The 22,390-nt window shown below is 41.5% G+C and overlaps 1 non-coding gene across 1 annotated transcript; it reads left to right on the top strand.

Annotated features, from left to right (window-relative positions):
- The first annotated feature begins 9,824 nt into the window (after positions 1–9,824).
- On the top strand, positions 9,825–9,896 carry Trnah-gug (transfer RNA histidin (anticodon GUG)). Its single transcript has one exon. It is a non-coding gene; the product is annotated as a tRNA-His (tRNA).
- Positions 9,897–22,390: the final 12,494 nt, after the last annotated feature.

The following is a 22,390-nucleotide window of genomic DNA, read 5'->3' as shown; positions in this document are numbered from 1 at the left end:
GCTTAGGGACCGATAACCTCAGCAGTTTGGTCCCATATGACCTTAACACAAATTTCCAAATTCCTTAAATATGTTCCACCGTAATTTCACCACTCAGAAATCATTGAAGAACATGAAAGTGGCGGATGTCAACATGTTTTACTGGCGATGATATTCAGAACTTTTTACTAATGCACTGCCATAGTCAATATAAAGTGTTGGAGATAGTCCCGGCATTTCAACCAATTCGCTTAATAAAAGACGTAACCAAATTAATTCTTTGGCTCCTTCACTTGCTGAAATAATTTATTTCAGTGGTAGATGTAACCACAACCTGCTGCAGCTGGCTTGTCCATGATATTGCCCCATCAGAGTACTTTGCCACAATAGCGGTTGTTGAACGTATTGTCCGCTTGTCCCCAGCGAAATCAGTATCACTGTAGATTCTCAAATTTTCTTCCCTATCTTAGATAGTTCCATAATTAAATGTACCTTTGAGATACAAAATTGTACGTTTCACACGATTCCATTTCTCAGTGGTTGGTTTTTACATAGCTCGAGCAGCTTTTTTCACAGCAAAAGTTATGTCTGAACGAGTTGTTGTTGAGAGATACATTAAACACAGCGGACAGAGGACGAAACTGCTTCATTTTGATCATTTTCTTCATATCCAACGGGAGATGAAATCGTCTTGGATTTTGCCATTCGAAATCCTTCCAATATTTATTTCGTGTATTTTTCTTGATCTATCGTAATCGCTCCATCTTAATTTTCTTTATTTTTATGCCAAAGAAATAGTTATAGCAAGTTCATATTCTAAAGTATCCCAAAAAAGCTGTAACTACTTCTTTGTCATTGCCAACAATCAGTCTATCATCAATGTAAATTGCTAAATAACGTCTGTTTCCGTTGTATTTACGGTAAAACAAAGAAGGATCTGCAGCACTGTTTTGAAAACCCGCTTTGTTCATGACTCCCATAAAACATTTGTTCCAGCACCACGGTGCTTGAGAGTCCATAGAGACTCCGTTTCAAGAGACAGACTCGATGCGCATTATCTTCGAAGCCTTCTGGTTGTTCAATATATACTTCATCTTGAAGTATTCCATTCAAGAAAGGGTGCCTTCACATCAAATTGTTTCAACACCATCTTCTTTGAAGCAGCTACCGCTAGTAAAACTCGAATTGTTTCAAACGTGCAACAGGCCTATATGCATCTTCGTAATAAATTCCTACTTGCTGCATATACCCTTTAGCAACAAATAGGGGTTCGAAGTGAGTGCTTCTATCAGCTGCTACTTTTTTACGTAGAACACAGCGACTTTGCAATACTTCGGCACTCGTGGAACATCCTACTAACAACCGTGTATAGTTTCTCTTTAGTGCATCTATTTCTTCATTAATAGCTTGCATCCATTTTTCCTTTTCATTTGACTGTAGAGCGTCAGTAAGACAGTTTGGATCCTTATGTTCGCCAACATTAAATTTTGCTAGCTTCAAGAACTCGTCACCTTCTATCCAGGCTGATTTTCTTCATTGTCTTCTACTTTCCAATTTATCTTCATCAAGAAATTCATGGCTTTCGGCTTTCAGGACTTCCATTGACTATATATTATTGGCATCTGATACTTGACTTCCTTCAGAATCAAGTGCGTTAAAGTTTTGTTCACTTTGACTTCCTCCAAAAGCAGAACGCCAAGGAATGTCAAATGTGATATGACCGCTAAGTAAATTACAAAGTATTTCTGGCTTAAATTTTACATCGCAACTCAAAACCACTTTCCTTATGGAAAGAATCCAGACTCTATATACATGTTTGTCATTGCCATACCCTACAAATTGACCAAAAACAGATTTATCATCAAACTTTGGACGAAAATGTTTGTTTATGTTAGCAATAGTAACCTGTACCAATAATTCCAAGGTGATCAAGTTTTTCTACTGGTCAATTGTACCCACAGCTCAAAGAAAATTGTCTGGAACGATTTAAAATATAGACTGCTGTATTGAAAGCTTCTGCCCACAGTCCGTTTGGTGGGTTGCTTGTATTCAGCATCGAACGGGCAGCTTCAACAATTGTTTTATTTTCACATTCGGCCAAACCATTTTATTCAGGAGTATAGGGTGGAGGAATCAGTAATTCTGTTCCCTTATCTATGAGCATTCCATCACTCTGCAGTTATTAAATTCTTTGCGTCTATTACATCTGAACCGTTTAACAGAGTGACCTTTGGGTTGAGTTTCGTTTAAGAATTGTTAAAGCATACTGTACACTTCATTTTTTGCTACAAAAAGAAAATTCGACGAAACTTACTGGAATCTTCTTTAAAATGTACACAATATCGAGCACCTCGAAGATACTCTGTACTCATTGTCCACTGACATCTGCATGGATCAATTCGGCAGTAACGATGGAGCGATTTACTCGTTGTCTGAATGGTAGTCTGTGCATCTTTCCCAATGTACAATCATCACAAAATTCATCCTCACAACCTTCCACATAGATTTTAAGTTTGTGTAAGATGTTCTTGGTTTATTATTTATTCTGGTGACCTAATCTTTCATAGTACATTTGTAATGTTCCAGAAGATGCCACTAAGTTCACTTGATTACCTTTTTCTGGCCTAACAATTCGCGTATTCAATGTGGAGCTCATCTTCTACATTGAATATCGTGACGATGTCGCCGTTGGCTTTTTTCCCGAATCCTAACACTTTCGCTATCAAACGTTGTCTCGTAGCCGTTACAGGCATCTGCTCTGGCTGAGGACAAATGAGCCCTTGCGTCGGGGGCATATAAAACATTTTCCATTCTAGCGCTGTACCATTTATTGTTTCGTCTTATTTCGATACGGTCAGTTCCCTGACCAAATGCACTCATATTTGTACTTTGCTTTCCTTATGAAACCGCTTACATACATTGAACAAAACGAAGAACTGTTTATTCGGAGTGATATGCTTCGTAGCACCACTATCACTTTACCATTTATTTACTCAGTACAATTTCTACTACACGAACCCGTGCCCCATAAAGTAAATACAATGTCACCACTCACCTTTTCCTCTTGCCAAGCACTATTTTATACAGGAGCATTCAGTGGACAGTCCTCTGCCCAGTGACCTAGTTGTTTACATTTATTGCACGGAAACTTTAGTTTTGCTCGATATTTCGACATCTTCTTTTTCTATATGTTAGAAACGACAGATGCAGTTACGTCCGATGCATTTTGTTCCCGCATTTCAATGGTACTAAGATTTTCATTGTTTAAATTCAGCCGGCCGCTGTGGCCGAGCGGTTCTAGGCGCTTCAGTCCGGAACCACGCGGCTGCTATTATCGCAGGTTCGAATCTTGCCTCGGGCATGGATGTGTGTGATGTCCTTAGGTTAGATTTACTTAGTTCTACGTCTAGGGGACTGATGACCTCAGATGTTAAGTCCCATAGTGCTTAGAGTCATTTGTGTAAATTCAAACTCTGATTTTCCGCTGGTATTGACTCCCACAGATTTTAAAAGTTATCGTATTCTTTTTCTTGGGTAGATAAAATTCGACCATTTTAATATTCTTTCAGACAACATGGTTTCTTCATGCTCCGTTAATTCATCATTTAGATCTACAAAAAACTTCTGCAGCTTAGCAACATGTATGGTAATATCTTCTGCTTCATCGCGTTTAGTCCTAAAAAAGTTTTCAATTAACATGTTCAAGCGTTTGATGCTGCGACGATCAAATCGGGTACTAGTTTCTCCCATATTTCTTTAGCATTTTTGCACGTCAACACAAGTTAACCAAATGGTTTGCTTAGAGCACTTGCTATTAGATTTGCTGCTTTCGCGACATTCTTTTGCCATTCTGCATACGCTGCCTTGTGTTCAATAGTAGGACCTCGGGGCAACACAACAGATTCGCGCATACTGACAACAATATCTTTGCGTCCATATGAACGGAGCACCATAGACAGGTGCCATTCAATTTGCCCATTTGTCAGTCCCTTCAAGTGTATCAGTATTCACTTTATAATCTCCATTTGTAGACATTTTCTTATCGTACAACTCGTTTCAACAAAAAATTCTTCTGCGAGCACACTCTGAACTGAATCAGTTTTTTTTCAGAAAAATTTTTCTTGTTTTTTTTTACGTGGTCTGGGCCCATACCCGTTGTAAATTATAAAGTCTGAACAACACGGTTTCATTTATCAACGGTGTATTTTCTCAGAATACAGATTTGCTTCATAACTTAAATGAACTTCAAAGAAATCACACAAAAAATATTCAGAAAATATCAAGGAGTAACACTTTACAGTAAACGCAAAAATATTTCCTTTTATGACAATAGCTCACACAAAACTTACAACTTCTTCGTTTTCTCTGTCCACAAATGTGGATCCTCGTTGATATTTTTTTCTCCACAAATACACAGATTTTTCCGCTTATAGAACGATGGTCCCCATGTGTGGACGACCTAGTTATTATTAGTGTTAAAATTAAATCACCGAATCTTTTAAAGGACGATTCGTATTTGGTTTAGTGTTGGTTGTACGCTGAAAATGGCTGCTCCTACAAACAAGATGGAGAGAATTAGTTCACATTTGCTTATATTTAGTTCATACAATAAATTACACATGTCTGAGTGTCCTCGTACCTAGAACTCAGGTCATAATGCAGATAAGAGAAAAAGAAGTTAATGTTCAACAACAAATGATAGTGAAACTCTACAGTGAAATCATGGGAGATGCTGATCTTCGTGACAAATTCTTATCATATTACCGACTTTACCTTCACTCAGGAAAATGGCCGGCAGGGATTTTTAATCATTTTAAAAAACCACTCAATTACCTGAAGAGAAAATACCGTCAGGGACAGACTACAAAATACATTTTGACAAAATTATAATTAATTACAAATACTTCATGATAGTATGTAGGAGAGGAGGAAATCCTTGTACAGTGACTTTCTCTGACAGCGAAGATGATGTACAAAATGTGAATAAGTAGTTCAGAAGAGCTGTCTTGCAACAAACTACAGAAAGTAGGTTCGACAGTTTTGAAAATCTACCAAAATGTCTAGAAGCAAAAAATGTCATGATTCAAACGTGAAAATTTATTTATGTACTGTGGAAAATAGTTTTGAAGCATATACTAAAAAGGAACATTTCATTTTACTCGCAGCATCAAATTATTACTTGCCAAAAATTATCGCTTGATTCTTATTTCTTTTCATTTATGAAGCTACTTCAGAGCATCAGCAAAATCTGCTGTTGGAAATCACATATTTCTAAAATGTAAGCATTAAGAAACCTATTTTCTATTGTTGTTGTTGTGGTCTTCAGCCCTGAGACTGTTTTGATGCAGCTCTCCATGCTACTCTACCCTGTGCAAGTTTCTTCATCTCCCAGTACCTACTGCAGCCTACAGCCTTCTGAATCTGCTTAGTGTATTAATCTCTTGGTCTCCCTCTACGATTTTTACCCTCCACGCTGCCCTCCAGTACCAAATTGGTGATCCCTTGATGCCTCAGAACATGTCCTACCAACCGATCCCTTCTTCTAGTCAAGTTGTGCCACAAACTGCTCTTCTCCCCAATTCTGTTCAATACCTCCTCATTAGTTACGTGATCTACCCATCTAATCTTCAGCATTCTTCTGTAACACCACATTTCGAAAGCTTCTATTCTCTTCTTGTCTAAACTATTTATCGTCCATGTTTCACTTCCACACATGACTACACTTCATACAAATACTCTGAGAAACGACTTCCTGACACTTAAATCAATACTCGATGTTAACAAATTTCTCTTCTTCAGAAACACTTTCCTTTCCATTGCCAGTCTACATTTTGTATCCTCTCTACTTCGACCATCATCAGTTATTTTGCTCCCGAAATAGCAAAACTCCTTTACTACTTTAAGTGTCTCATTTCCTAATCTAATTCCCTCAGCATCACCCGACTTAATTAGACTACATTCCATTATCCTCGTTTTGCTTTTGTTGATGTTCATCTTATATCCTCCTTTCAAGACGCTATCCATTCCATTCAACTGCCCTTCCAAGTCCTTTGCTGTCTCTGACAGAATTACAATGTCATCGGCAAACCTCAAAATTTTTATTTCTTCTCCATGGATTTTAATACCTACTCCAAATTTTTCTTTTGTTTCCTTTACTGCTTGCACCATATACAGATTGAATAACATCGGGTAGAGGCTACAACCCTGTCTCACTCCTTTCCCAACCACTGCTTCCATTTCATGCCCCTCGACTCTTATGACTGCCATCTGGTTTCTGTACAAATTGTAAACAGCCTTTCGCTCCCTGTATTTTATCCCTGCCACCTTCAGAATTTGAAAGAGAGTATTCCAGTCAACATTATCAAACGCTTTCTCTAAGTCTACAAATGCTAGGAATGTAGGTTTGCCTTTCCTTAATCTAGCTTATAAGATAAGTCGTAGGGCCAGTATTGCCTCACGTGTTCCAACATTTCTACAGAATCCGAACTGATCTTCCCCGAGGCCAGCTTCTACCAGTTATTCCATTCGTCTGTGAAGAATTCGTGTTAGTATTTTGCAGCTGTGACTTAATAAACTGATAGTTCGGTAATATTCATATCTGTCAAACCTGCTTTCTTTGGGATTGGAATTACTAGATTCTTCTTGCAGTCTGAGGGAATTTCGCCTGTCTCATACATCTTACACACCAGCTGGTAGAGTTTTGTTAGGCCTGGCTCCCCCAAGGCTGTCAGTAGTTATACTGGAATGTTGTCTACTCCGGAGGTCTTGTTTCGACTTAGGTCTTTCAGTGCTCTGTCAGACTCTCCACGCAGTATCATATCTCCCATTTCATCTTCATCTACCTCCTCTTCCATTTCCATAATATTGTCTTCAAGAACATCACCCCTGTATAGACCCTCTATATACTCCTTCCACCTTTCTGCTTTCCCTTCTTTGCATAGAACTGGGTTGCCATCTGAGCTCTTGATATTCATACAAGTGGTTCTCTTTTCTCCAAAGGTCTCTTTAATTTTCCTGTAGGCAGTATCTATCTCACCCCTCTTGTAATAAGCTTCTACATCCTTACATTTTTCCTCTAGCCATCCCTGCTTAGCCAATTTGCACTTCCTGTCGATCTTAATTTTGAGACGTTTGTATTCTTTTTTGCTTGCTTCACTTACTGCATTTTTGTATTTTCTCCTTTCATCAAGTAAATTCAGTATCTCTTTCGTTACCCAAAGATTTCTACTAGCCCTCGTCTTTTTACCTACTTGATCCTCTGCTGCCTTCACTATTTCATTCCTCAAAGCTATCCATTATTCTTCTACTGTGTTTCTTTCCCCCAGTCCTGTCAATTGTTCCCTTATGCTCTCAATGAAACTCTGTACAACCTCTGGTTCTTTCAGTTTATCCAGCTCCCATCTCCTGAAATTCCCACCTCTTTGCAGCTTCTTCAGTTCTAATCTACAGTTCATAACCAATAGACTGTGGTCTGAGTCAACATCTGCACCTGGAAATGTCTTACAATTTAAAATCTGGTTCCTAAACCTCTGTCTTAACATTATATAATCTATCTGAAACCTTTTAGAATCTCCAGGGCTCTTCCATGTATACAACCTTCTTTCATGATTCTTGAACCAAGTGTTAGCTATGATTATTTCTTAGCCGCAATCCATATTCACCTACTACATTTCCTTCTCTCCCTTTTCCTACTGACGATTTCGAGTCCCCCATCACTATTAAATTTTCGTCTCCCTTCACAACCTTAATAATTTCTTTTATCTCATCATACATTTCCTCAATTTCTTCATCATCTGCAGAGCTAGTTGGCATATAAACTTGTACAACTGTAGTAGGCATGGGCTTCCTGTCAATCTTGGCCACAATAATGCGTTCACTATGCTGTTTGTAGTAGCTTACCCGCATTCCTATTTTCCTATTCATTATTAAAGCTACTCCTGCATTACCCCTATTTGATTTTGTATTTATGATCCTGTATTCGCCTGACCAAATGTCTTGTTCCTCCTGCCACCGAACTTCACTAATTCCCACTATATCTAACTTTAACCTATCAACTTCCGTTTTTAAATTTTCTAACCTACCTGCCCGTTTAAGGGATCTGACATTCCACGCTCCGATCCGTAGAACGCCAGTTTTCTTTCACTGGATAATGACGTCCTCTTGAGTGTTCCCCGCCCGGAGATCCGAATGGGGGACTATTTTACCTCCGGAATATTTTACCCAAGAGGACGTCATCATCATTTAATCATACAGTAAAGCTGCATACCCTCGGAAAAAATTACGGCTGTAGTTTCCCCTTGCTTTAAGCCGTTCGCAGTACCAAAACAGCAAGGCCGTTTTGGTTAGTGTTACAGGGCCAGATCAGTCAATCATCCAGACTGTTGCCCCTGCAACTACTGAAAAGGCTGCTGCCCCTCTTCAGGAACCACACGTTTGTCTGGCCTCTCAACAGATACCCCTCCGTTGTGGTTGCACCTACGGTACGGCTATCTGTATCGTTGAGGATCGCAAGCCTACCCACCAACGGCAAGGTCCATTGTTCGGGGGGGGGGGGGGGGGGCAATTTTCTATGTACATTACAATACACAGTAGACTTTTTCAAACAAAGTAAATATTTTACTGTAACATTAAAAGAAAATACAAAGCAAAGTTTGGTACGTTTTCACGATAAGCGAGATTGTAGGTCCACACACGTGAACTTCGATTTTTACCTTAGTGAATCACCAAAAAAAATATTTCTTCTCCATTGATGTCATGCTTGTGAATTGATTTGTTTGAAAATATGCAAAGAAATTTTCTGTGAATCTTTTTAATCTCAGGAGTCAAGAGATTATGTTCAGTGTTGTTGTGTGTCCCCCATTTTATTCAATCTGTACATCGACCAAGCAGTAAAGAAACCAAAGGGAGATTTCGAAACAGATTTAAAGTTCAGAGAGACGTAATAAAAACTTTAATGTTTGCCGACGACATTGTTAGTTTGTCAGAGAACTTGAATGGAATGGATAGTGCCTTGAAAAGAGCTATAATTGAATATCTAAAGAAGTGAAAAATAATAGTGTAGTCAAAGCAGGCGATGTAGCGTGAATATGATTAAGAAGTGAGACACTAAAGGTAAGTTTGTTTTTTTGGGCAAAAAAGTAATCGACTACGGCTGAAATAGAGCGGATACAAAATGCAGACTGCCAATAGCAAGGAAAGCTTTCCCAGAAACGGAGACTATATTTATATTGGATACACATCTAAGTGTAGGGAAGCATTTTCTCAAATTAATTGTTTTGAGGGAGATTTATATCCAAGAGAAATGCGAACTACGAGCGGTACAGACTACACAATAATGTTTTTTTTAATTTGGCTTTACTGAAGACTGCTGAAGCTTTATAGGCTACATCGAATATAACTGATGAAGAGAGACTGATGCGAATTGGAGAGAAGTGGGGTATGTGGCACAACTTGACGGCAGATTGATAGAACGCGTACTGAGGGATAAAGGAATAGTTAATTTTGTAATTGAGAGAATTATCGATGTGTGATGGGGGACAGAGAGCTAACATAGAGTGCCCAAGACTTGAATGCAGTAAGCATATTAGCATCAATGTTAGGTGCAATGACTATCCAAATACTTCAAGATTTGAACGTGAGCGTAAGAGATGTAGCGAACCAGGATCAGAGCTAAGAAACAACAAGAACAACAACACCGATAGATTTCTAACGATGTTGTCTGATGTGGCGACATAGACAGCTGTAGCAGGGACCTAGCAGTGCAAGGTGACGTAGGCAATACGTCAGCAGCTCTGCGGCTGCGGTGAGGGAGGAAAGTTCGCCCACGCCCCACGACTCGCCGACCAGCCGCGATAGTCTAGTGGTTAGGACATTGCGTTGTGGCCGCAAGAACCCAGGTTCGAATCCTGGTCACGGCAAAAGGCTATATTTTTGTAATGAGTGGATGGATCTAAACACTAAGGCGTAAAAATAACAAACAACCAAAGACGAGATCGAGTCGGTGCAGTACGTGTATTACTAAACGGATAAAGAGGTCACCTGCTTAGCAAATCCTAGATGCAGGTTGGGTGTCTAACAGCTTCTCCACGGGCATTAAAAACTTGATTTTCAGTAGTACGTGAAATTATTGATCAAATTAAATAAATTAAAACGCTGTCATTATCTACTCATTAAGTGATATAATCTTTCACCCGATAAAATAAAGTATGAAAGCTAGGAGATGTGTACCTATCTTGAGGTGGCGTAATGCACAGCCTGCAAATTGCAGATTGTATTCTTGCAATATTTGAGAGTGAGAGCATTTGGCGACTACCAACAAACTTTACACCGTCGCCCCACAAATTAATGCAAGGAAAAACAGTTTATTGCTTACTGCATTTTCACTATTCATGCAGTAAAACTTTACCATCAGGCATGATCTTTCACTTTGTTACTTCTTTATTATCCGCAATACATTTTGCAAATATTATCCACAAATGACACATAACCTATTTGCAAATTATCATTCTACGACTTACGGTTCACAAGATATAACGCCATAAACACTGAAATGCGTGAAAAACTAGGTCGTCTCAAAACGTAGTGAGGCCGACCATTGTGGCCGAGCGGTTCTAGACGCTTCAGTCTGGAACCACGCGCCCGCTACGGTGGCAGGTTCGAATACTGCCTCGGGCATGGATGTCACGCGCCCGCTACGGTGGCAGGTTCGAATACTGCCTCGGGCATGGATGTGTGTGATTTCCTTAGGTTAGTTAGGTTCCAGTAGTTCTAAGTTCTAGGGGACTGATGACCCCAGCAGTTGAGTCCCATAGCGCTCAGAGCCATTTGAACCATTTTTTTGACACGAATTTCTATTTGATACGTCAACTCGTTACTGAGAAAAAGAGTTTTTAACAGATGGACGTATAGACAGACGGACAACAAAGCGTCCATATATCTGTTCCCTTTTTGCAGACTGAGGCACGGAACCCTAGAAACTGGTGACTACGTAGATAGATGAGACGTGACACTGTGACCGTGGGTAGTCTCCTCATACCACTGTCATAGATACTTACGAGCATTACGTATATGTTACGCATAATGGGCAACAAGCTATTCTTTAATCATGGCCATTAGTCATAAATACGCCACGCAAAGTTTACTTCGATCCGACCCCAAATCACAGCCAGAAAACTGTATCAACTGTTTTCTCCTCTGAATTGTCAGATCGTCTGTCACGCCATAATTTCTCGATTCGTGCATTTTTATTTGCTTTTTGCTCGAGTGAAAGAAACTTCAGTAGTTTGTGGGTAACACATAATAATAAATCGAAAAAGAATAACAAGGCTTAATTAAAAGGTAGTTACATTTCAAGTTAGCAAAGGGAAAGGAACAACCAAGTCTTAGAACATTTTTCACTTTCGGCCGTTTATTTCTAGAACCTTACTTTGTACTCCAGCCCGTGTGAACCACCCGAAAGAGGCAGAGAAATTGTGTCGCCGTTACATTCATTAAATCCTTTAAAAGGGGCACAGATCTTTGTGGTGCGTGACGTCAAGAGATCTAAAAAGGTACTGTATCGAGGAACTTGGTGTACAGCGCTTCCACCAACGAAAAAGTGGTAGGAGTGCAATGATCCCTAGAGTTTATTAATTCACTTAGCTTTTCGTCGGGAGGAAAAATATTTGGAAGTATTTTCCTGTCGCCTGTGATTATCGCCGGAGCGAAAAATAAGTTAAGTTCATAACGAATTTGTCTGTCGCGCAACCGAAATGTTCTCCGCTGCACTTTTGATTGAAGATTCAGTATTCGTTCGTCGGCGACGCCGTGCTAAGCAGAATAGATAATTAGAACGAAACGTGACTCCACTTTTCAGTCACGCAATTTTACCGCTGGCGATTCCCACGTCCCTGAAAGTTAAATGTTCTCTCCAAGAAATATTTACGAATTCTAAAGTGAGCGAAGAGCGGTCGTCGGCGAAGAAATGTTAAAGACCAATAATTATTGTTGCTAGCTGTTAATGAACGGAGAAAATTAACGATACGCTTCGCCTCGGTCGCCGTAGCGAAACGACGCACGTAGCGGAGGATGCACCTATTGTAATGAATCATTCGGAAGTCTTAGTGAATTAAGAGCGAAATAAAATGTAAGAGAACGGAAAGAGTGCTTGTGGTTTCGGATACAATAATTTTTTCATTCTGCGTCGTTCTCGGAAGTGCTTCCTTTGACTTGTGTGTTTTATTGATTGCCGGAAAAGCTGTCACGACAGGCAGCTTCAAAGACTGATCACCCTCTCTAGAATTAAAAGTGAATCAATTAAGATACGTTAGCCTTGCGAGATTTCTCCTCAGACGGTCATAGATCTGCCGTAGGCTGTACCGCCGAGTTGTTCTGAAGGATACGTCGCTCATGGACTCCGTTATGAGAGTAAATGCAAGACAACAACACACATTCAACACACATACAAATTCAGAACATTATCCTCTTAATACCTCAGTGAACGTCTAGATGAAAGACAAACGTAAAAAATTAAGGACCTTCAGATGTATCTGAAACATTCAGAAGAGTACTGCCCTTGTCAGAAGCGTTGGTAGCTTCATGAGGATTCAGCACTTACCGGCACTGGCACGAAAAACAGTTAATCTTAAAATTATTAGCACATTGTTGTTGTGATGTGAATTCGTGACATTCGTCATTAAGGGCTTAACAGTCAACAGAATTGTCTTTCTTTTATTTATAAAATTCAGTTTGATATATGGTAATATGTATGTCAATGTTTTGTAAACACATGAGGTACTGGCACGTTTTAGTGACGAGGGAACTATTTGCATAAACCATTTTTACTTTGGTTGGTGCAAGGTTCTAATTTCATTTCTTATTATTTGTAATAATACAATTTTAAAGGCTTAAATACGAGTGTCAGAATTTTAATAGTGGCAACAATTTATTTACAGCTCGTACAAAATAGATACGTGATTCAAAGTTTTTCTGACCTTCAAAGTAATCACCAGCATTGTGTATAACCCGTTCCAGCGATGTGGAAGTCGTAGGATACTCTTAGCAGTGCCAGTTGTGTTGACAGTTCGAGCGGCACGGTCTATTGCCCGACGAATTTGCAGCAGTTCTGAAGCAAATGCCTTAAAGTGTTTCCTTCGGCTTAGAAATCTAGTTGAACTTACGAGTGTAGCAGGTGGTATACCACTTAGCAGCCCCATCAGTTAAACAAATCGGTAACAGCTTGCACTGTACGTGCTTGAGCACTGTCCTGCGAAATGGTGGTCAGCTCCTGCAGAAAGTATCATCACTTCTTTCTCTATGCTGTTCATTTTTGGAACACAACCTACGACTAGCTTAGAGACAGAAGTCATGACACTTCCTGCAGGACCTGACCACCGTTTTGCAGGACAATGCTCAAGCACGTACAGTGCAAGCTGTTACTGATTTGTTTGACTGATGGGGCTGTTAAGTGCTATACCACCTACTGTGCTCCCCTGGCTTAAGCCATCGTAACTCGATTTCTAAACTGAAGGAAGCACTTCACGGCGTAGGCTTCAGAACTGCTACAAGTGCGCGGGGCAATAGACGGCTAAGAGTATCCTGCGACTTCCACACCACTGGCAACGGGTTATACGCAATGCTGGTGACTACTCTGAAGGTCAGTAAAACTTTGAAGCACGTATCTATTTTGTATGAGCTGTAAATAAATAGTTGGCTCTATTTAAGTCCCAACCCTCGTAATGAACAAATACTACAGAGAGTAATATAAAATAGAGACCGTATGTAAGCAAATCGATTTACGTTAAAAGAGAAGTGCACTAGATAGGTCAATGATGTTATTTGTTGCGAAGAGTCGGTTAGTTGTGACAGTGAGCAAACGTGCTTGGATATAGCGGTGTTGGGAGAAAACGCTGGGCATTTTGATGATCTAGCGAGTCAATGGGACAGCATTTGGGACGATATTCCTCAGGAAGACGTGCAACAACTTTATCAGTCAATGCTAAGTTGAATAACTACGTGCATAAGAGCGAGAGGTGGAGCAACGCGTTAATGATTTGCTTAATTTGTGGAGTTCATTCTCTGTCATCCAGTTTTTCTGAAATTGTAATCATTTGTTTTTCTGTGCATGCACGCGGCATGCACCAATTTTTGTCCTATTTGGGTAAGTCCTTCGTGGTGTGTTTTTTTTTCTGAGAGAGTGTACCGCATACATATTTTTTCCGTAATGTATTTACCTACAAACCATACTTGTTCGCTCTATATAGGAAAGGACTAATCATGAAACCACTAACGTCACAGTCTTGTTCGTCAGATCATAGTGAGCACAGTGTACTCGCTTGGAGAAGTTGAAAACGTAATGCTATAAAGATGCCATTTGAACCATGTTTGGCAGGATGGTATATTCGGTCACCTCGAAGGAGGCCAAAGACCGAAGTCTCAGTATCCTTGGATGTGCCACAGGATTTCGTTTCGAGGCTTCTGCGACTGTTTCGGAACACAGGAAATAAGTCTTAGACCAGTAGAAGTTCGTACAAGAATAAACACCGCACATCAGCAGCGATGTCTGGCAGTAACTACGCGACAAAAACGGAGTACAACTGCAGGACAATTGACTGCAGAGCTTGCAGCTGCCTCGGCAGTTGATGTTCGCCAGACGTCCGGCCGTGTGCATTCCGCTCACTCCAGCACAGAGGCGGGCCTGTGTACAAAGTATTATGGACTCGACAACATCAAAATTGGACCACGAATGAATGGAGGAATCAACTCTTCAGTTTGCAAAATAATTCTCGTCGCACATTGGTAGAGAACCTGGTTGCCAATAAAACCCCAGCAACATTGGTGGTGATGTCGTTATGGTGTGGGGAGACATAATGTTGGATGGCTGTACGGAGCTGCACATCTTCGTTGGTGGTCGTAGTAATACTGTACAGAGATTAGGTACTGCTACCACTTATTCACCTTTTCAGAGATGCAGTTGGTCCACACTTCCTCTTTTCGGACAATAATGTCTGACCACCTCGAACTGTTCTGAATATCCTTGCAGGGACTGGTCAGTAATGTATCCAGATCTGAATCCTATAGAACATGCATGGGATGCATTAGGGAGGCGAATAGCATCCCGTCAGCCTCCATCAAAGGTACTTCGGCACCGCTCTTTCTGAGACTGCCAAGAGAGCTCTTGAACTATCTATTAGAAAGCATGCCATGTCGCTATGTGGCATGTGTGGCCTTTAGCGGTGACGCTCCAATTAACAGCTTCTTTTGTCGTAGGAGATATTTCCTAGTTGTGTTGTTTCCTTACAGACGTTTTTCTTAGCTATCAGAACTTTCCTAAGTTTATGTTTCGGGAACTGTTTCGTGCCAAATGTGTTTTGATTGAGCTACAGCTTGCTCCGACATCCTTATCAGGCAATATGTCCTCTCTTCGTGATTATGCTTAACACGTATCATAGAATTCATTTGAAGTGTTAAATAAGGACGAATTTTCAAAACTTTGACATCGTTGTAATTTACACGATATGAAATCGAAATGTGCACTCCCCATTGTGAGTGTTTGAATTAGTGCTATGATTATTAACATAACTTTGCACTCTCCAATTATGCGAACGTATGAACTGGGAAATGTTTTTTTCTGGCTACTTTCGAGAAAGTCATTCGTCTCGTAATTTTTGTTTCCTAAGTTGAGTGTATTTCCCTTTCTGTCTACAACTTCCTGTGGCTTGTCAGTTCCACCACTGAACCCAATAGCCGTGTAACATTTATTGTCAATGTCTTTTTCTGTAATACTGTTTGCCATTTACGGGACTCAGCTTTAGTGCTAAATCTATATAAATCTTCTAACGTTACCTGAGATACTTGGAAACTATGTATGTAAAAATATAAACACTTTCAGCCAAATGTTCTGCGGAAGCGGGCTCATGCATGATCCACCTCCAACTCCCAACTGCTCCGCCTCTGCCACCATTTTTGGATCTGCACCTGCCTGTGGAGTTAAGAACAACGCATGCTCCAGAGTGACGCCTTTTGTGATGCTGCTAGGCATCGTAACTTGATATGATAGAGGCCGGCGTCTTCGTGCTGCCACCCGCATTGCGCACGTATTGTCGCTTCTGCAGTGCACGCACTCATATTTCACGAGAAGCAAATGCTTTCCAGGGAAAGATATCCCCCCCCCCCCCTTTATTGGTCAATGCAGTGTGCAGTTCAGTTGCGTAAACACCCATCAAAAATACCTCAGCTTATCTTCCAACTAGCTCCACAGATGATCACGAGATGAGTGTGATGTGAAAAAATAAATTACTCAGGTAGTTAACAGAGATGACAATTTAAATGCGATATGGTACTGGAATTCAATAGCAGGAAAAGGAAGACCAGGAAAATAATAGGAGAAGGTGGACTGGCAGTAATTGTGCTTTTGGCTTATTTATGGACAATATGCCAACCTTATTAATGTTGAGGATCAACTGCCAGTCCCTGCACTGAAGGTCGATTCTCTGCATGTCTCCCTGCATTTCGCCATCATTTTCTAACGTTCTGTATATCCGCCAAATGACTCCTGGAGAGGGAGGGAGAGAGAGAGAGAGAGAGAGAGAGAGAGAGAGAGAGAGAGACTTCAGCGACAGAGCACCAGCTGGATTGGGAAGTGAATCGGCACTTCCCTTCCAAAGGGAACTGCCTTAGGCAGTTTAGAGACACCACGGAGTACTTAAATCTCGATGACAGGACGTGGATTTGAATTGCTCTCCTCCGAATCCCAGCAACTTACAACCGTGCCAACTTATTTTCTATTCAATCATTTTTTATTATTTTATTTTCGTTTTTGTGGGCCTCCGTCCTCCCCTTACTGCCTATCTTTCGCCTGCCAAACTCGCCTTCATCTGCGTCGGCTTCTTCCGCCATTCTAGACATTTCATTATTACTCCATATAGCTTGTTAAAAAGTAAATCCGTTATCTCTAGAGATGACTTTTCAACAGTGTCGCCGCCAGCCCTTGTCGGCGTATTTGTGCTTGTTGAAATTACAGGTATCTTGTACTGAAACGGAATGAAATGCTGAATTACTGAATATGCGTAAAACTCCTGTTGCTGCTTGAGTCACAGACCAAAAGCAAATTGTAACGGAACGAATTAAAACACAGAGATTTAAAGTCACTTATTTTGTAATTATAGAAAGGAGGGGGGAGGGTTGGGCGGGACGCTACTGGATGTAGGCAAATGAATCTGCGTGAGAGGGCTTTGGTCATGGGTTGAGATGTGGATGAAGCTACGAAAAATAGGATTGCACCTCATTCGCAGGCTCTCCATTAGAAACAAGTGATGATTTTCAATGTGGGTCCTGAAGTCTTCAAAATGTGGAGGTGTATTGTGTAGGAGATTGTACACGAAGTGCTCAGCCAGCCAACTGTAGCTGTAAAGCTTGGCGGTGGGAAGAGTTTCCAGTGCTGTTGCAACAAATTTCGTGACTGGGGGAGGCGATGTCCTGGTGATGACAGCCAGCTCTTTTCGCGTCCAGTTCCAAATGACTTTTTAGCCCCGACACAAGAATCTACGTTGGAAGGTATCGGCAATTTTGCAATGGTTGCAGAGCGTACTGTGCAAGGCTGGCTTCTGACGACTAGACGCGGTTTTGGTGACCATGACCACTTCATAACACATTGCCTGTAAGAAGATGCGTATCATTCGATGGAATACGTAGTTCCATGGCTTCAGGAAATTAAGCTGGGGGAATGTGGTTTCTTAGGGTTGCGTTCGAATAGAACTAAGCAAAATGCTGTATATCAGTGACGTGCAGTTGCGAAGCAGTCCCTCGTACCCATTGGTTCAAGGGCTTGGTTGGAGATGGCAACGTATTCTGGTACAACATTATGAGCGCCCTCTGAAGGCAGAGAAGGGCAGATTTTTTGGTGGAAGGAGCATAGGGGTATTTAGTAATGCCGTCCTTAGTACTGCTGATCATTTTGTACGCCATTTTGAGTAGAATCGACAGACAGTTGATTCTTCGATTTATAAGTCCAAGTCTTCCTAACTTGTTGGCTGCAGCATTGACTTTGACAGGTTCTTTACACACATTGTAGTGCCAAACCGTTTTCGACATTTTTAACAGTCCTCCTCTGCTCTTCAGAAAATGTTGTTGTATAATATGTTCCATTGTGAGTTAGTGCCTCACGTCATGTTGTCACTACGATGAATAAAATGCGGCACTAAGATCGGTTTGTCGATAGTAAAACGATTGACGGTGAAAAGCCACCTCGTGTAGATAGGCATGTTCGCATACGCGGCACTCACAGAAGTATTTTAAATTTAACAAGCATCTTTAGTGCTATGTATGCAAACATGCCCATATGCACAAGGTAGACGATTTTACTGTCGACAATCTTTGTATAACGTGCTGCATTCTATCCACCATAATGAGAACGTGGAATGAGTTGCTAACGCACTATGGAACACTTTCTATCACGAAAATTTTTTGTCGGGTACATTACGGTTAAAAATTAAATTCGGTACTTCTTGATGTGCACACTCTTACATCACGAGTACGTAATTCTGTAGAGGCACTGGCTGAAGAGATGTTGGCGAAGACATGGAGAGAAATTAAATATCGCCTAGACGTTTTAGGAGCAACGAAGTGGAAATATGTCAGTAAAAAACTCTATGGATCGAGTTATTATTTGTAGCAAACCACCTAATTGTATCTTGCATAGCCCGTAGAACCGAATTTGTGTAATCAGGAAGAGTTTTTACGCTCAGTCTCATATTGTGGACAGTAATGGACTTACAACACTCCCTTGGGGTGCTCTCTAAGTTACTTTTACGCCTGAAGGTACCTCTCTGTTAAGAACTCCGGGAAAGTTCTTCCTTGACGACACTGCCGCTACTTAACATTCCACGTTAGCTGCCGAAGTGTGAACGTGAACACTGCTGACTGTTGCATGGTAATACCCCACGTTATCCTGACCGCGAAAATGGGCCATACAACCGGCTCGGCAGAGTGCCGGAAAAAAGCGACCGTTGTCGACCGGGCAAGAGGAGCGTCGCGAAAGCCTAACCCTCGGGCGAATACATTTGAGCGAGGTACGAAGGCATAAAACGTCATTAACCGTCGGCCTCCTCATTGAGTGCCATTGAGAGCCCGCCATTAACCGGCTTAAGGCGGTGAACTGTGGCTGCTGCGCGGATTACGGACCGGGGAGGTGGCCGCGGTGACATATGGTGCTGGGACTGTGGTGGGGGGAAGGGGGGCAGAGCCAGGGGAGGGGGGCAGGTGTGCGTGTACACTTCCCTGCCGTGCGTGATACGAGAGGCGCCCCCCATTACCATTACCGACAGAGGACACGACACGCCGCCCTACATCCTATTCACGCGGCCTTCACGAACCCTCCACCACTCTGTCTCCTCATTTTCTGACCACTGCCCGGCACGACGCCCAGTGCAGCTGGACTGAGAGCGTCAATATTCTGCCTCATTATTTTTCTGTCAACTTTCGGCTTAGGTGTATTACGCAGGGTGAACTGGCTCTCTCACCTTAAGTTACTTTTGACCAGTTAAAGACATTTATGATTTCATCTAGACGAACAACGGCACCGAGCTACGTGGTGCAGTGGTTAGTACACTGGACTCGCATTCGGGAGGACGACTGTTCAAACCCTCGCCCTGCCGTATTGATTTAGGTTTCCCGTGAATTCCCAAAATCGTTTCAGCCAAATGCGAGGACGGTTCCCTTGAAAGGAGACGGCCGATTTCCTTCCCCATCCTTCCCTCATCCGAGTTTGCGCTCGTCTCTAATGACCTCATTGTCTTCTCCTCCTCTTTCTCTGAACAATGCCAAGGATCTCATTAAACAAACAGCAAATTCGTTATTAACTTAGTTACAGGCATTAACTTCGTAAGGAGCTGCTTACAGCCGTCAGATATTTTGAATAATGCTTTTTGAGCCTTCAGCTGTACATCTGTAACATTATTTCTCAATCGGTTTCACTTGTAAGAAGCTCCATCACTGGAGGAAAAACTACACAGAGAAAAATCAAAATGGGGTTAACATGAAAGAGGCGTGATCATATATTCTACGTTAATAAAGTAATGGCGAAGTGCATACAACAATAACACTGCCTCTATGAATCGCACTAAAATAATTTTTATTGCTTGTATGTACTTCGTAATGACATTTATTTTTAAAAAAAAGCCTATGATCACACCCTATTAGATGTTAAGATCCTTTCGATATTTCACTGTACAGCTCTCCGTCCAGTGATGATTCTCTTAGTAATTGAAATAGGCTGAGAAATAAAGTTGAACATGTACATCTGAAGGCTCAACATGCTTCACTTCATAAAATTAGCTTGGTACCAGTGATCAGAAATCGTTATTGCAGGAAGTTGAAAATTTAACACCAGGGTAAATCTGGGAGTAAGACACGGATGCAATTAGCCTCAGATTATTTCTAATGTTTTTATTGACTACATGAGTAAGCAAATTAAGTTTTTGTACATACGACTTCAACTAAAGGAATTTTTTACGACATTGACCTTTGCTGATGATCAAATTGTGATCGCTGATTCAGCTAGCCACCAAGCGGTCTGTGGCGGAGGGTACAATACACGCCAAAGTCATATTCCCCCCCCCCCCCCCCCCCCCTCGGATCGCGCGAGGGAAAAACAACTGTCTGAACGCCTCAGTACGAGCTCTAACGTCCCTTATCTTTGACTGGTGATCAATGCGGAATTTGAAAGTTGGTGGTAATAATCTATGCTCTACATCCTCGGTGAAGATTGGATTTCGGAATTTAGTGAGCAGCCCCTTCCGTTTAACGCGCCGCCTATCTGAAAGTGTGTCGAACTTCAAACTTTCTATGAGATTTGTAACGCTCTCACGACAGCTAAATGTACCAGTCACGAATCTTGCCGCTCTTCTTTGGACCTTCTCAATCTCTTGAATCAGACCCAACTGGTAAGGGTCCCATACAGACAATCATTACTCCAAGACTGGACGAACTAACGTAAGCTATTTACTTTGTTGAAGGACTGCATCGCTTCAGGATTCTACCAATAATCCGCAATCTAGAGATCGCCTTACTCGTTGCTTGCGTAATCTGATCATTCCATTTGAGATCATTGAGAATAGTCACACCCAGATACTTGACGGATGTTACCGCTTCCAAAGACTGGGCATTTATTTTGTACTCGTACATTAATGGAGATTTTCGCCTTGTTATACGCAGTAGGTTACACTTACTAATATTGAGAGATAACTGCCAGTCATTACACCAAGCATATATTTTCTGCAAATCCTCATTGATTTGTTCACAACTTTCGTGTGATACTACTTTCCTGTAGACTACTGCATCATCGGCAAACAGTCTAATGCCGCTGTCAATACAATCAACCAGATCGTTTATGTAAATCGTAAAAAGCAGAGGACCTATTACGCTGCCCTGGGGCACACCTGAAGTTACGTTTGTTTCTGTTGAAGTCACCCCGTTCAGGGCGACATACTGCTCCCTGTCTGTTAGAAAACGTTCTATCCAACTGCATATGTCATCGGATAGACCGTAAAGGCGCTCCTTTTGGAGCAAGCGACAGTGCGGAACAGAGTCGAACGCCTTTCGAAAGTCGAGAAATATGGCATCAACCTGTGAGCCGGTATCTATGTTGTATATCATGAAGAAAGAGGGCCAGTTGGGTCTCGTATGACCGCTGTTTACTAAAACCGTGCTGTTTTCTGCAGATGAGCTTCTCAGAGTCTTGAAAGGTCATTATCTCTGAACACAAAATACGTTCTATGAGTCTACAATAAATCGATGTCAGTGAAATTGGCCGGTAATTATGTGCATCCGATTTTCTACACTTTTTATAGATTGCTATGACCTGGGCCTTCTTCCAGTTCCTTGGAACTTTCCACTGTTCCAATGATCTCTGACAGATGATGGATAAGAATGGTGGTATATTTGTAGCATAGTCAACATAAAATCTTACTGGGGTACCGTCTGGCCCAGATGCGTTCCTGGCGTCTAAGGATCTTAACTGTTTTATAAATCCAGATACACTAAGCACTATGTCAGCCATCCTTGCGTTTGTTCGGTAATTGAAAGGGGGAATGGTGCTGCAGTACTCTACCGACATACAAACAACTGTTCATTCTTTCTTCACAACAGATACGTAAGTTGTACACTGTCTAGCCACATTAATGTGACAAATCTGTCAAAAGCCTCAATGACCACCTTTTGGAGCCCGGTAAGCTGCGAAACATGCAGGAAGAGTGTCAATGAGTTAGTGGAAGGTACCGACAGAGGTTAGGCGCGTTGCCGACTGGAGTGCAGCGACCAGCTGCGCCAGGTTTCATGGTTGAGTATCCATGGGACGAAAAGCCAGATTGAGGTGATCCCACAGATACTCGATTCGATTTAAATCTGGAGAGTTCGGCGGCCAGAGGAGTACTCAAGA

The sequence above is a fragment of the Schistocerca gregaria genome, chromosome 2 (genome assembly GCF_023897955.1).
Source record: "Schistocerca gregaria isolate iqSchGreg1 chromosome 2, iqSchGreg1.2, whole genome shotgun sequence".
Taxonomy (NCBI): Eukaryota; Metazoa; Arthropoda; class Insecta; order Orthoptera; family Acrididae; genus Schistocerca; species Schistocerca gregaria.
This window is presented reverse-complemented; position numbering and strand designations above follow the sequence as displayed.